Source organism: Heliangelus exortis, chromosome 15 (assembly GCF_036169615.1).
Source record: "Heliangelus exortis chromosome 15, bHelExo1.hap1, whole genome shotgun sequence".
Classification (NCBI taxonomy): Eukaryota; Metazoa; Chordata; class Aves; order Apodiformes; family Trochilidae; genus Heliangelus; species Heliangelus exortis.
This window is the reverse complement of record NC_092436.1, coordinates 15,228,498-15,241,354: the sequence shown is the minus strand read 5'-3', so window position 1 is coordinate 15,241,354 and position 12,857 is coordinate 15,228,498. Positions and strand designations below refer to the sequence as shown.

The 12,857-nt window shown below is 54.7% G+C and overlaps 1 protein-coding gene across 1 annotated transcript in view; it reads left to right on the top strand.

The window, feature by feature from the left end:
- Positions 1-1,623: 1,623 nt before the first annotated feature.
- Positions 1,624-12,857, top strand: part of PSD2 (pleckstrin and Sec7 domain containing 2) — an 82,477-nt gene continuing 71,243 nt past the window's right edge. Inside the window, exon 1 of the mRNA XM_071758859.1 lies at positions 1,624-1,694. The gene's annotated coding sequence lies outside the window, so the exon portion shown is untranslated. The remainder of the gene's footprint in view (positions 1,695-12,857) is intronic.

Here is a 12,857-nt window from a genome sequence, read left to right as displayed (position 1 = left end):
GTCTCTGGCAGTGACTGAGTCCCCAAAGTGCAGGTGGGTGAGGGAAGTCACTTTCCCTGGAGATTTGAAGCACTCTTTTCCAGCTGGGTGGAAATGCTCAGCATCCTAAACTGAGCTTGCAGGTGATGAGGAGAGCTGGGGGTGTTCCTTGTGCATCCCACCTATCCAGCCAGGATGGTACCTCTGGTCCCTCAGTTCTGGCATGGTCAGTGGGACTTCTCCAGGGAAAGCCATGCTGTCAGTGTCTGGGATGTGCCAGGGACTCCTTTCTGAGCAGATGATGGAGGATTTCTCAGTTCACGAAGGAGATTGAGGTGCTGGAGCAGGTCCAGAGAAGAGCAAGGAGGCTGTGAAGGGATCCAGCACAAGTCCTGTGAGGAAGGGCTGAGGGAGCTGGGGGTGTTGAGGCTGGAGAAGAGGAGGCTCAGGGGAGACCTCATCACTCTCTACAACTCCCTGAAAGGAGGCTGGAGCCAGGGGGGGGTTGGGCTCTTTTCCCAGGCAACTCTCAGCAAGACAAGAGGGCACAAGAGGTCTCAAGTTGTGCCAGGGGAGGTTTAGGTTGGATATTGGGAAGGAATTCTTTGCAGAGAGGGAGCTCAGACACTGGAATGGGCTGCCCAGGGAAGGGGTGGATTCTCCATCCCTGAAGGTTTTTAATAAGAGCCTGGATGTGGCACTGAGTGCCATGGGCTGGGAACCACGGGGGGAGTGGATCAATGATTAATGACTTGATGATCCCAGAGGTGAGCCTCCTCTTCTCCAGCCTCAACACCCCCAGCTCCCTCAGCTTCTCCTCACAGGACTTGTGCTGGATCCCTTCACAGCCTCCTTGCTCTTCTCTGGACCTGCTCCAGCACCTCAGTCTCCTTCCTGAACTGAGGGGCCCAGAACTGGACCCAGGACTCAAGCTGTGGCCTAAGCACAGATCCTGAGCTCCTCCTCCTGGCCCTCTCCCCTTCCTCCCCACTTCAGGAGGGAAGTGAGGTGAGGTCTGGGGGTGTCTCCCACAGTCCCTGCGGTGTGATCTCCCTCATCACCCTTCCCTCATCCAGCGGTTCCCCTTCTCATCACCCCAGACAGCTCCACACACCCCCCCCCCCCCCTTCCAATGTGCCAGCGCTGTCCCTGCATCCTCCCGGGGGGTATCCCGTCTCCTAGCAACGCTGCAGAAGGTGGATGCTAAGCACACGGCTGCTCCATCCCTCCGTGGGAGGGCTGTGCGTGCGTGTGAGCCACGCAGACCCCATGCAGGTCCACGCAGACCCCACCTGCTGCCCGCAGGCACGGGGGGGGGGCTCCGCATCACATCCCCCCACACACCCCCATTATGCCACCTCCTCCCAGCTTTGTGGCGGCACCAACAGATGGCTCCTTCCCCAGCGGAGAAAACATCTGCACAACCAGAAAAGGTCACTTTGGGGGTCTCTTATCCTTCTGTAATAAACAACCCCCCCCCCACTCCCGGACTCCTCGTGTGGAAACGAGCGCAGTTCCGGCAGTGGCCACCAGGAGGCGACAAAGGGCGCGGCGGCGGCGGTCGCCGCCGCCGCGCCCTTTGTCGCCTCCTGGTGGCCTAAGAGGGAATTTCCGTCCATTCCCGGTTTTCCCGAGTGGATGCTCCGGAGCCGCTTCCCAATGGCCGCGAGCCTCTTCCTCCTGAAGAGGAGGAAGGCAGGGCGTGGAGGGACGGGGTAAGTGCTTGCGTACCCCTTCCCCCCCTCTTCCTGATCCCCTCTCCGGGAAGGGAGCATCGTCGGGAGTGGGGGCATCACCCCGTGGGGTGTAAACGGGGGGGGGGGGAAGAGTGGGGTGGGAATGGTGGTGGGGTCTCCAGAAGGATCTGGAGACGGTGGATCGATGGGTTGAGGGGAGCTGCGTGAGGTTGACCGAGGGCAAGTGCTGGGTTCTGAGCTTGGGTCCCAGCAATCCCACTGCTCCAAGCCTTGGGAAGATGTGGGTCTCAAGGTAGTGCTCCAAGAGGGGCTGGAAAGCAAAGGGAGGAGCTGAGGGTGTTGGTTGATGGCTGAACATGAGCTGAATGTAGCTAAATCTGAGACAGAATCTGCCCAGGTGGGCAAAGCCCCCCCTGGCCCTGTGTGGTGTCAGCAGGAGCAGGGCAGGGATGGTCCCTGTGCTGGGCACTGCTGAGGCTGCAGCTCCAATCCTGGGGTCAGTTCTGGGCCCCTGAGGAGCAGAAGGAGATTGAGGGGCTGGAGAGTGTCCAGAGAAGGGAATGGAGCTGGGGAAGGGGCTGGAGAGCAAGGAGAAGGTCTGGAGAAGTTGTGAGGAGCAGCTGAGGGCCCTGGGGGTGTTGATCCTGGAGCAGAGGAGGCTGAGGGGAGACCTTCTGGCTCTCTGCAACCCCCTGAGAGGAGGTTGGAGCCAGGGGGGGTCGGGCTCTGCTCCCCAGGACCAAGGGATGGGCCAAGAGGAACTTTTGGCACAACTCAAGTGGTGCCAGGGGAGGTTTAGGTTGGAGCTGGGAAACAATTTCTCCCTGGAAAGGGTCTCAGGGCCTGGCCTAGGGGGATTCCCCATCCCTGGAGGGGTTTCCAAGCCCTGGAGCTGTGGAGCTGAGGGATGTGGGGCAGGGGTGGCCCTGGCAGTGCTGGGATAACAGTTGGACTGGATGGTCTGGAATGTCTTTTCCAACCAAAATGGTTTTATGATTTTAGGATGGGCTGTTTAGGGTTTTGCATAGACACCTCTTTGTGAGCCAAGCAGTGCCCCAGGCTGGTGCAACCACCCTCAGGGTGCAACCATCCTCTTACAAAACTGTTGTGTAACGTGACACACACAGTAAAAAGCTGTCTGGCTTTTCCTGGGACCCTTTGGAAATGGGTACTGGGGGATGAACCTCGTGTTCTCTCAGGTTCCAGCTCAGCTGCTTCCTTGTCCAGTGCCTCTTCAGCCTCTTCAGCCTTCCTCCATGTACCAGAGAAGGCTCAGCTGGGTGGGAGAAACATCTTTTCAACCAGTGATGTGTAAGAGAAGAGGCAGGGAATCCTAGAATCCTAGAATTGGCTGGGTTGGAAGGGACCTCAGAGATCATCAAGTCCAACCCTTGATCCACTCCCCCCGTAGTTCCCAGCCCATGGCACTGAGTGCCACATCCAGGCTCTTTTGAAATATCTCCAGGGATGGAGAATCCACCCCTTCCCTGGGCAGCCCATTCCAGTGTCTGATCACCCTCTCAGTAAAGAAATTCTTTCTAATGTCCAACCTAAACCTCCCCTGGCACAACTTGAGACCTCTTGTGCCCTCTTGTCTTGCTGAGAGTTGCCTGGGAAAAGAGCCCAACCCCCCCCTGGCTCCAACCTCCTTTCAGGGAGTTGTAGAGAGTGATGAGGTCTCCCCTGAGCCTCCTCTTCTCCAGCCTCAACACCCCCAGCTCCCTCAGCCCTTCCTCACAGGACTTGTGCTGGATCCCTTCCCAGCCTCCTTGCTCTTCTCTGGACCTGCTCCAGCACCTCAATCTCCTTCCTGAGCTGAGGGGCCCAGAACTGGACACAGGACTCAAGCTGTGGCCTCCCCAGGGCTGAGCACAGGGGCAGAATCCCTTCCCTGGACCTGCTGGCCACGCTGTTCCTGAAAGCATCAGTGCAGCATCAGTGCCAGGCTCTGAGCAGAGTTTCTTTGCTGGAACTGAGAGGTGATGTGTAGTGAAATGAGGCACCCAGGTGCCACTAATTACCAGGTAGTGGGCAGGAGCTTGTGTTAAGCCCACCTGGGCCTGATCAGGGTGGGCCCCAACTGCGCATGGGCAGGATTAGGGGGCCAATAAAAGGTGAGGCTCAAACTCCCAAGCTCAGTTCACTCCTGAGCAAGCCAGCAGAGAGGTCTGTGGGTCCTGGAGCAGTAGCACCCAGCCTGAGGGCACCCAACTCAGGGCACTGTTTGTGCAGTTCTGCTGGAGCACCTGTGGGATCTGGGAGCACCGTGCCCTAAGAGAGGTTCGTCTTGCAACAGTGATGGGTGAGATGGAATTCTTGCTGGGATCCCCTGGAAGAGAGGGAATGCTGAGAAACAAAATGAGAAAGGTGAGACATGCCCCACACCATTCAAGCTGAATGGCCTTGCAGGTCTCCTGGGCCTCATGGGCAGGAATTGTGCTGCAAAGGTTTCAGACTTTTCTTGGCAAGCAAAGTCTGAGGGGAAGCTGAGGGGAAGCTCTTTGCTCTAAGGAGCAATCTTCTAGTGCTGTTATCTGCCTTCAGCCTCAGGTTCCTCTGGGCAGGAGGAAATCAGACCCTGCCTGTGGTTAGAGTTGAGTGCATCTGCTTCCACCTCTTTGCCAACAAACTTTGGGGGGGATAGAGGCCAAGTTTAGGTGTATCTGGATATTTGAGAAATGAGGTTGCTTTTCTGAAAGATGGTGGTGATAATTATAATTATATAAAGGTAAATGTTTATAACATCTTCAGAACTATGTTCTGGCTTTGTGGATTTGAGATGATTCCTCAGTTAGGAATGCCTTAGCCTGGGATGAAAGAAACCCTGGAGTGAAAAACAGCATTGTCCTAAAGTGAGTGCTCCTGGTTCCCTCCATCTGCCAGCAATGTATGGCAGGGAAAGGGGAGAAACCATTTCTGGGTTAACTGTGAGGGAGGTGGTGGTTCTGGGGTTGTTCCCAGGGCCCTCAGAGGGGGCTGTGTGTGCTGGGGTGATCTTGAGCAGTCAGCTTGTGTCCCTACAGAGCTTCTGCAGCTCAGAGCTGGTGACACCTGCACCCTGGCAACCTGAATTTTACTGCTCTGAGGTCTAAAGCATCACCCAGGCACCATCCCCAGCACCCCCAATGGGACTCAGGAAGCTCTGGGCTGGAGCTGGGGGGGCTCTTCTGTCCCAGAGTGTTTCCAGTCAAATCCAAGCTTTCCCTGGAGCATCACAAAGCCACCATCCTGCTTTCCTGCTGCCTGATTCTCCCCTGCTCAGTCCATAGGGATGATGACTCCTTTTGCTCCAAATGCCCAATTTTGAAGGCTGGAGAAGCCTTTCCCCACCTCTCAGCTCTCCCCCAGGCTGGGTGCAGGCACCCCTGGCCCAGGGCATCTGGCTGAGCAGCCAAACTCCCCTCAAGGCAGCCAGAAAGCCACTGGGGGTGACTGGTGGGTTGGGGTTGGAAGGAAGGTGACACAGGGACACTTGCAAAGCGGTCTCGATGGCTTTCCTTAGGATGGCTCAGCTGTCAGGTTGGACCAGGAATACCTCAGGATAGGTTCTGCTGAGGGGGCTGCCCTGGTTCTTACCGAAGTTCTTGCCACACCCCCTCAAAAAAAAAAAAAAAAAAAAAAAAAAAAAAAATTGCTTCTTGCAGGTCTGAGTTGAGGAAAAGTAAGGACACCCAGCAGGGAAACCTTTCTCTGGAGGGCCTTAAAGCTTTCTGCAAAGGGACCTGGATGGTTTCCTAGTGCCTCTTTTGAGAGCAACAAGAAGGAAGAGGATTTTGAATGGTGTCCTGAGACCCAGTGCTCCAGGTTTCCGTTCCAGCACAGGCTCCTAAGCCAAGAAAACTGCCTGTCCTGCCAAGGGCTGGTAGGAACCAGCTCTGGAGCAGCCAGTCAGCTGCATGGCTTTAACTCCTCTTAGCAAACAGCAGGAAAGCTCCTCTGATGAGCCTGTTATCTACAGCATTTACTTTCCTGCTTCTTTTTGAAAGACCCATCACTCCTGGCTTAGCTGCAGCCTGCTGGCTGCCTGGGGGGTTCTGAGCTCTGGAAGATGCTAATACAAGCTCGGTGATGATCCTTAATCACTTCTTTATCGTGTTCTCTCTGCACAGTGCTCTGCTAGTGGGCTGAAATCCTGGCTGAGGGGAGGAAGGTGCAAGAGGCAGGAGAGGAGTTGGGCTGGAGGGGGTGGCCCTGGCAGCAGGGAGCCTGGGAGCAGTTTAAAAACATTAAACTTGCTCTGGCACTTCATCAGGAAGCTCCTTACATTTGCTCTCTTAATGCTGGTTTGGTGCTAACCCCTGGATTTAGCAGATCAGGGAGAAGGCATCAGAATCCCCCAGGCTCCTGGGGTCTTGTTTCTGGGAGGTGGACTCTCAGCAGCACATCCCAGAGGGCTGGGGAGCTGCTCTGCTCATCCCAGCTCATTGCCTGAACATCCTACATGGCTGCACACCAGCAGGTTACCCTCTGGATTTGCTCACCCTGCTGTGGTGACCAGATGTCCTACTCTTCAGAGATGTTGTCCTACTTTCAAGTAGGTTAATCTATTTTTGCCTGGCCCAAAGTGTTGGGCTGTCCTTTGGTGTGACTTTGCCTTCCTGTGCATCCTGCCCCCAGCTTTCCTCTGGCAGAGGTGGGAGATCTGCAGGCCCTGTTCCCAGCACTACAAACCATTTTCCTTTGTTCTGTTTCCTGGGGGAAGCACCTGGGACATTGCAAAGCACCCCTGGAGATAGTTGGATGGTTCTGAGTTTGCCTCCTTAAAGATGCTGAAGGACCTCAGAGGTGCTTTAGGGGTCTGGATGTCCTGGCACTGTCATGGCAAGGGGGTTGTTCTTCTTTCCATGTCTTGTCCCCACGTGCCAACACTTCCAAGATCTGAAAGAGATTTCTGAGCAGGAGAAGAACAGGACCCAGAGTGAGCTGGGGATGGGACTGGTGCCTTGTCCTTTAACTAAAGACAAAAAGCAGTTTGAAGCTCAGGTACCTACTGAGAACCAACATCCAGCTCACACACCTGCCTCTGAAAACACCTTCTTTTGCCTTGCCAGCCCCTAAACTGATCCTTGGCACTGGCTCATCCCAACCAACAGCTTCTTGCTCAAGCAGGGCTGAGTTCTGCATCCCTGAAGGGTTTCTCAGCCACTCAAGGTGGGCTCTGGGTGTTCTGGGATGGCTCCAAGGCTGCAGTCAGGGAAAAAAATCCCAGGGATTCCCTGTGACCACAAAATCCCAGGGATGGACCTTCCCATCAGGAAATCTGTGCTGTGGCAGGAGCAGGATGGAGCAGGCAGGGTGGGAGCTGAAGGTCCATGAGCTTTGGACCAGTTTATTTAGAGCTTGCTTAGCAATGTCAGGCAGGCAGTGTGGGTGAAGGCATCTCCTGTCCTGGATTGACAGTACGGATCCAATTAGCCACAAAAGCCTCTAATTATTTGTCCTGAACTGCTCCCGGGGTAACCAAGGCTCTGCTATCTCCTCCTTTTGTCTGTGTCCCAGCTGGAAATGCCCCAGTGTCCCTGCATCTAGAGCAGCAAGTGGGATGTGTGAGCAGAGGCAGCCCAGCCTGATCACAGGAGACAGGTCCTGTGGTTAATGAGGGGCTGGACCTGCTTGGATAACTCTGGGGAGTTCTCTGAGCCCTGTCCTGAGAGACAAAGGCCTGGGGTTATCTGTGCCTAAGGCATTTGGGGTGCAGGGGGAGGTTGGGGACCGTGGGGAGGGAGCTGGGAGGCATTTGAAGGCAGGCATGGCCCCTGCTGAACCCAGGGTCACCTCCCAGACCAGGTGAATTTTCCCCAGGTTTCTTTCCTCCCTTTGTGTCTGTACAGCCAGGATGAGCAGGGGACAGGGACAGCAGAGCTTCCCCCTGCCCTGCCTCCTCTCTTCCTCCCCCCTGCCTGCAGCAGCTCCCCAGGACCCCTCATCTCTGGGGATGGTTTGGTCTCCTCCAGCCCCTCTCCTTCAGCCTCTGACCCTTCCTGCCTGGTTCTCAGTGATCCAGTGGGGATGGAGCAGCTGCCTCTGGCCCTGGCCCTGGGAGATCAGCTCTGTCTCTTCAACTCAGCTGCCCCAGCAGCATCCTTGAAGTTGGCTGCTGAGAGCTGCAGGCACGAGGTGGGGGTACACAAGCAAGGCCTGAGGACTGTTTTGTTTGGGTTGTTTTTTTTCCTCAGAAGTGTGTGCTCATGGGTTCTCAACTACAAAACTATTTTAAGATGGAAAAAAAGTTTTTCAGGGCACTCACTGCATCCTCCTGCTCATTCTGGGTGCTGGTGGTGCAAAAGAGGAGCCTGAGCTGTCTGCCAGGGAAAATGTACCATTTGTGTTCTTACTAACCTTAATTCCAACCTAAAATGCCAGCAAGTACCTCTCAGCTGAGACAAGGCAGCCAGCCCTGCTTTTAAAGCAGGATTTTACACAAATAATATTCAGTTCCTGCACCAGTGCTCAGCTGGCTGCTCCCACCACTCTTTGCAGGTCCCAGGGTCCCCCAGAATGGCTTTGCCATCTTCCTCCTGAAATGCTGCCTGAAGATCAGCTCACCCAGAGCATCTTTTCTCTTGGTGTGGACCTGCAGCAGAACCTGCCAGTGACATGGTTCTGTCCCTGAGAGAGAGGGACAGGGGGGAAGGGGGATGGGTGCTCACCTTAGGCTGAGCATCCTTGGTGGAACCCAGGCTCCTGGAGGGCTCAGCGTGTCTCTGGCTTCCAGCCAAAGGACATTCCAGTGGCACCCATCTCTGCCAGGGCTGGTGGCAGGCTAGGAAGCAGCTGACACCTCCTTTGGACCCCCTGGTGTCCTTGTCCTGTGGGCCAGCAGCACCTCTGCCAAGTTCAAACCAGAGCTTCCCCCATACAAATGGGGAGTTTGGGGGGGGTGAGGGGGTTGTTAACCTACAAAACCCATTTCTTTCCTGCCCCTTTGGAAAGTGGAGCTATTGAATTTTAAAGAGAAAACTCTGCTGAAGAGATCTCTCCTCTGCTTGCTTGGTGAAATCCCTGATCAGGGTGCTGGGGGGTCCAGGAAGGTGCCAGCCTTGGTCTTATTAATGACCCTGTTGTTGTCTGCTCTGCTCTGGGAGGTGCTTTGCTTGCCCAAAGCAGCAGATATTTTCCCCAGAGAAGCTTCTCTGAGAGGTGTCCCTGTGCTGGGGGCTCTTCCTCTGCACGGCCAGGCTGCCTCTCAGCCCATGGCATGGGGCTGGGTGACCTGCACTGCCCTGGGGACCCCTCCTGTGATCACAAAACCCTGAGCTTGAGGGTGGAAGTGGGGACCGGTGAGTGGGGACAAAGGTTTTTTGTCCTAGATGAGGGGATTGAGTCCACCATCAGCAAATTTGCAGATGACACCAAGCTGGGGGGCAGTGTGGATCAGCTGGAAGGCAGGAGGGCTCTGCAGAGGGACCTGGACAGACTGGAGAGTTGGGCTGATCCCAACGGGATGAGGTTCAACACAACAACCCCATGGGGAGCTCCAGGCTGGGCACAGAGTGGCAGAAAGGGAGCTGGGAGCCTGGATTGCCAGGAAGGTGACCAGGAGCCAGCAGTGTGCCCAGGTGGCCAAGAAGGCCAATGGCATCCTGGGCTGGCTCAGGAACAGCGTGGCCAGCAGGTCCAGGGAAGGGATTCTGCCCCTGTGCTCAGCCCTGGGGAGGCCACAGCTTGAGTCCTGTGTCCAGTTCTGGGCCCCTCAGCTCAGGAAGGAGATTGAGGTGCTGGAGCAGGTCCAGAGAAGAGCAAGGAGGCTGGGAAGGGATCCAGCACAAGTCCTGTGAGGAAGGGCTGAGGGAGCTGGGGGTGTTGAGGCTGGAGAAGAGGAGGCTCAGGGGAGACCTCATCACTCTCTCCAACTCCCTGAAAGGAGGTTGGAGCCAGGGGGGGGTTGGGCTCTTTTCCCAGGCAACTCTCAGCAAGACAAGAGGGCACAAGAGGTCTCAAGTTGTGCCAGGGGAGGTTTAGGTTGGACATTAGAAAGAATTTCTTTACCCAGAGGGTGCTCAGCCATTGGAATGGGCTGCCCAGGGAAGGGGTGGATTCTCCATCCCTGGAGATATTTCAAAAGAGCCTGGATGTGGCACTCAGTGCCATGGGCTGGGAACTGCAGCGGGAGTGGATCAAGGGTTGGACTTGATGAGCTCTGAGGTCCCTTCCAACCCAGCCAATTCTATGATTCTATGATTCCCTTCTCTGGCTTTAGGGTGAACCCAGATTTACAGCTGGGTACCCTGAGTAGAGGCACCCATTTCTCCCACCCAAGGTCTCTGTTCTCTCCCCAGTGCCAGGGCTGGGGACACTGTGGCATTTGGGTTCATGTCAGCACTTTGGCCACCCAGCAAAGCCAGGGTGCAGTTGCTCTGCCCTCCACAGCTCCTGGTTCCCACCTCCAGCTCAGAGCACGGGACCCACGTGCCTGATTTTTTCTCCTTGAACCACTTAGTTTGAAAATAGAGCAATTCTTCAGAAAGGAGCAGCTTGGCTCCAATCTAGGGCAGCCTGACAGCACAGCAGCTCTCCAGGGGAGCAGGGTTGTGTTGCCAGCATGGGTTCCCATCCTGGCCACGCTCAGCACCAGGAGGAGGGGCTGGGCAGTGCCTGAGGATGGGTGCTGAGCAGTGCTTTTGGGCCCAATTTTTTCTTGGGACACATCAGTGGGCTGCAGGTTCAGCTTCTTGGCAGCAGGGTCAAGACAGGGATGATCCCAAGGCTGGGTTCTGCCAGGCTTCCCAGTCCTGACCCCATGGCCAAACCCCAAGGGATCTCCAGATGGGGAAGGTGACCTTGTGTGGGTCTGAATGATGAGGAAACACACTCAGAAAACACTTGCACCTCCCTCTGGATCAGCCAGGAAGAGATGTGTGGGGCTGGCAAGTCCATGGCCATCCCTGAGGATTGGACCAGTTCTTCCCTAGGTTGTTGCAAACCTCTGAGCTGCTCCTAAAATCCCTGTGGCCCCCATCTCTTTCACAAAGTGGAGAGTTGCCCGTGATTTGGGGAACAGGATTCCTTCTGGGATTAAACTCCTGAAATCTAGAAGGTCCTTTGCAGGAGGTTGCTGTAGGGATGGGTTCAGCCCTGGAGAGGATTCTGCCAGCACTCCCTGCTGGGTGGCAATGGGCAGGAGGGTTTTCCTTCCCAAATAATGTAGATCCCCTCATCTCCTCTGCCTTGGGATCCCTCTGCTGGACCCCTCACCTGCAGTCTGCACTCAAGTCTTGTTTAACCAAGAAATAAGCAGCCAGTTTTTCACCAGTTAAAAGAAGCTGATTTATTCTCGTTGTGTCCTTGATGCTCTCCTGACATCTTGTCTGGGGACAACAGTTCTGAGCCTTGAATTTGAATTTTTCTCTTGCAAAACCCATTGTTTTCAGTGGGAACAGAGCCATGGAGCAGCACATGTCCCATGCTGAGCATCCTGTCCATGGTCTGAGGAACCTTTTACCCTTTTGCACTGCCCAAGGGGCTTTGAGGTTCAGGCTCATGTTCAGTTTCATCTTTTGGGGGACTGGACTCATTTTTGTGCCCCTGTGCTAAGCCAAACCTGGACAATAACAGTAACCCACGTTGCTCTGTGAAATCTGGACGAGATGGTCAGGAGAAGCAAAGAAAAATCTGTATGTAATGCATCCCAGGTGACAACTGATTTTTAGAGAAGAGAAAGATGATTAGAAGCTGGGGTTCAGGAGTGTCAGGCTTGCTAGAGAAGAGAGGATGTTAGACTGGGGACACCAGAGCAGGCTGCTTGTGTTTTGGCTGAGCTCTGGGTCCTTGCAGAGAACTGGAGCTCCAGCTTCCATCCTAGAAGTTAGGGACCCAGAGGAGCCCTGAGGGACCACTCAGTGTGTCCATCTGGGCTGGAGAAACCTTGAGATGCCAAAGCAATGGAGGAGGCTTCAGGTCAGGGGGTCTTCATGTTCCCCAGAGGTTCTCCAGCCTGTGCTTTGGGATGAGGCATGGCAAAAGAATTAGGAGACAAATTTTTAAAAACTGGAGAAGTTTCATCTCCTCCATTAAGGTGTGGAACATCACTGTGACCATCCAGCCTGTCCCAAGCTGCTGTCTTAAGCCAAGCTCAGGAGCTCCTCTGGCTGGGGGGGACACAAGATGTGTCCCCATCTACGTGATGATGCACGAGGCCACCATGGACACCACTCAGAGGATCAGCCAGGGAAAGGTTTAAGGCACGGCCCAGCTGAGGAGAAGTTTCCCCTGAGAGACAAACAAACCAGGGCAGGACTTTGGATTTCCCCCCTGAGAGTGCCAAGCTGCCACCTCTTCTCACAGAGCCCTCAGATGCTCTCAGGGTTTAACCCACCAGCTCTGTACACTGAATTATTCCATCTCTCCAGAGCAAATGCAGGGCTACAGAGCCAGCCAGGGCCTTGCTAATGCCTGGAGGCAGATTAGTGTCATCTTTTAATTGATGGCTGCCACCTAAAGCATCTCGGAGCAAGGTAGAAGAGGTCCCATGGATGAAGCTCCAGAGCCCTTCCCTGCTGGGTAAGCTCAGTGCCAGTGTGCATTTTTCAGAACAGAAACTGAGGTTTGCAGAGGTGAAGAGGTTGGGGAAGAAGTCAGAGCTGTGGGGAGGGAGAGGAGAAGAATCCAGGGAAGCTGGAAAGCTGGCACTTTAATTTGCTGTCTTGTACCCTTAGAACATCATCATTTCTGGAGCTTCCAGCCCAGCTGCTGATCCAGTGGGAGCTGCTGGAGATGTGCAAGGAGAGGAGCTTTAAAGAAGGGACAGTTCAGATGGAACCTGACATCCCATCAGATTCCCCTTCTCTTGGTCCCAATAGATGCAAAATTCCATTTTGCATCTAACATGACCTATTGTATAAATATTTAGCCACCCTGTTGGGAACATTAATTATAAATGGAGACGAAGCTTTTGAAAGCTGCCTGGAGGTCTGGGCACCCAATTCCCATTAATTTTAATGAGAAGCAGACATCCAAATCCTCTTCAGTGGCTTTGAGCATCTCGGGCAGGAAGCTTCATCTGACACCCCCCACCTCCCCCCCCCCACTCTGCAATTTAAGAGTGAGATTTGCAAATTCCTCCCAAATCCTGCAGATTCCTGAGTCTCACTGGTGCTGCTCCATTGTGCTCTGCTGAGGAGGGTTTGCTGGTGGCTTCAGAAAGATTTCTAATAAGATCATTTAATCCAGCCTGGTCTTTTC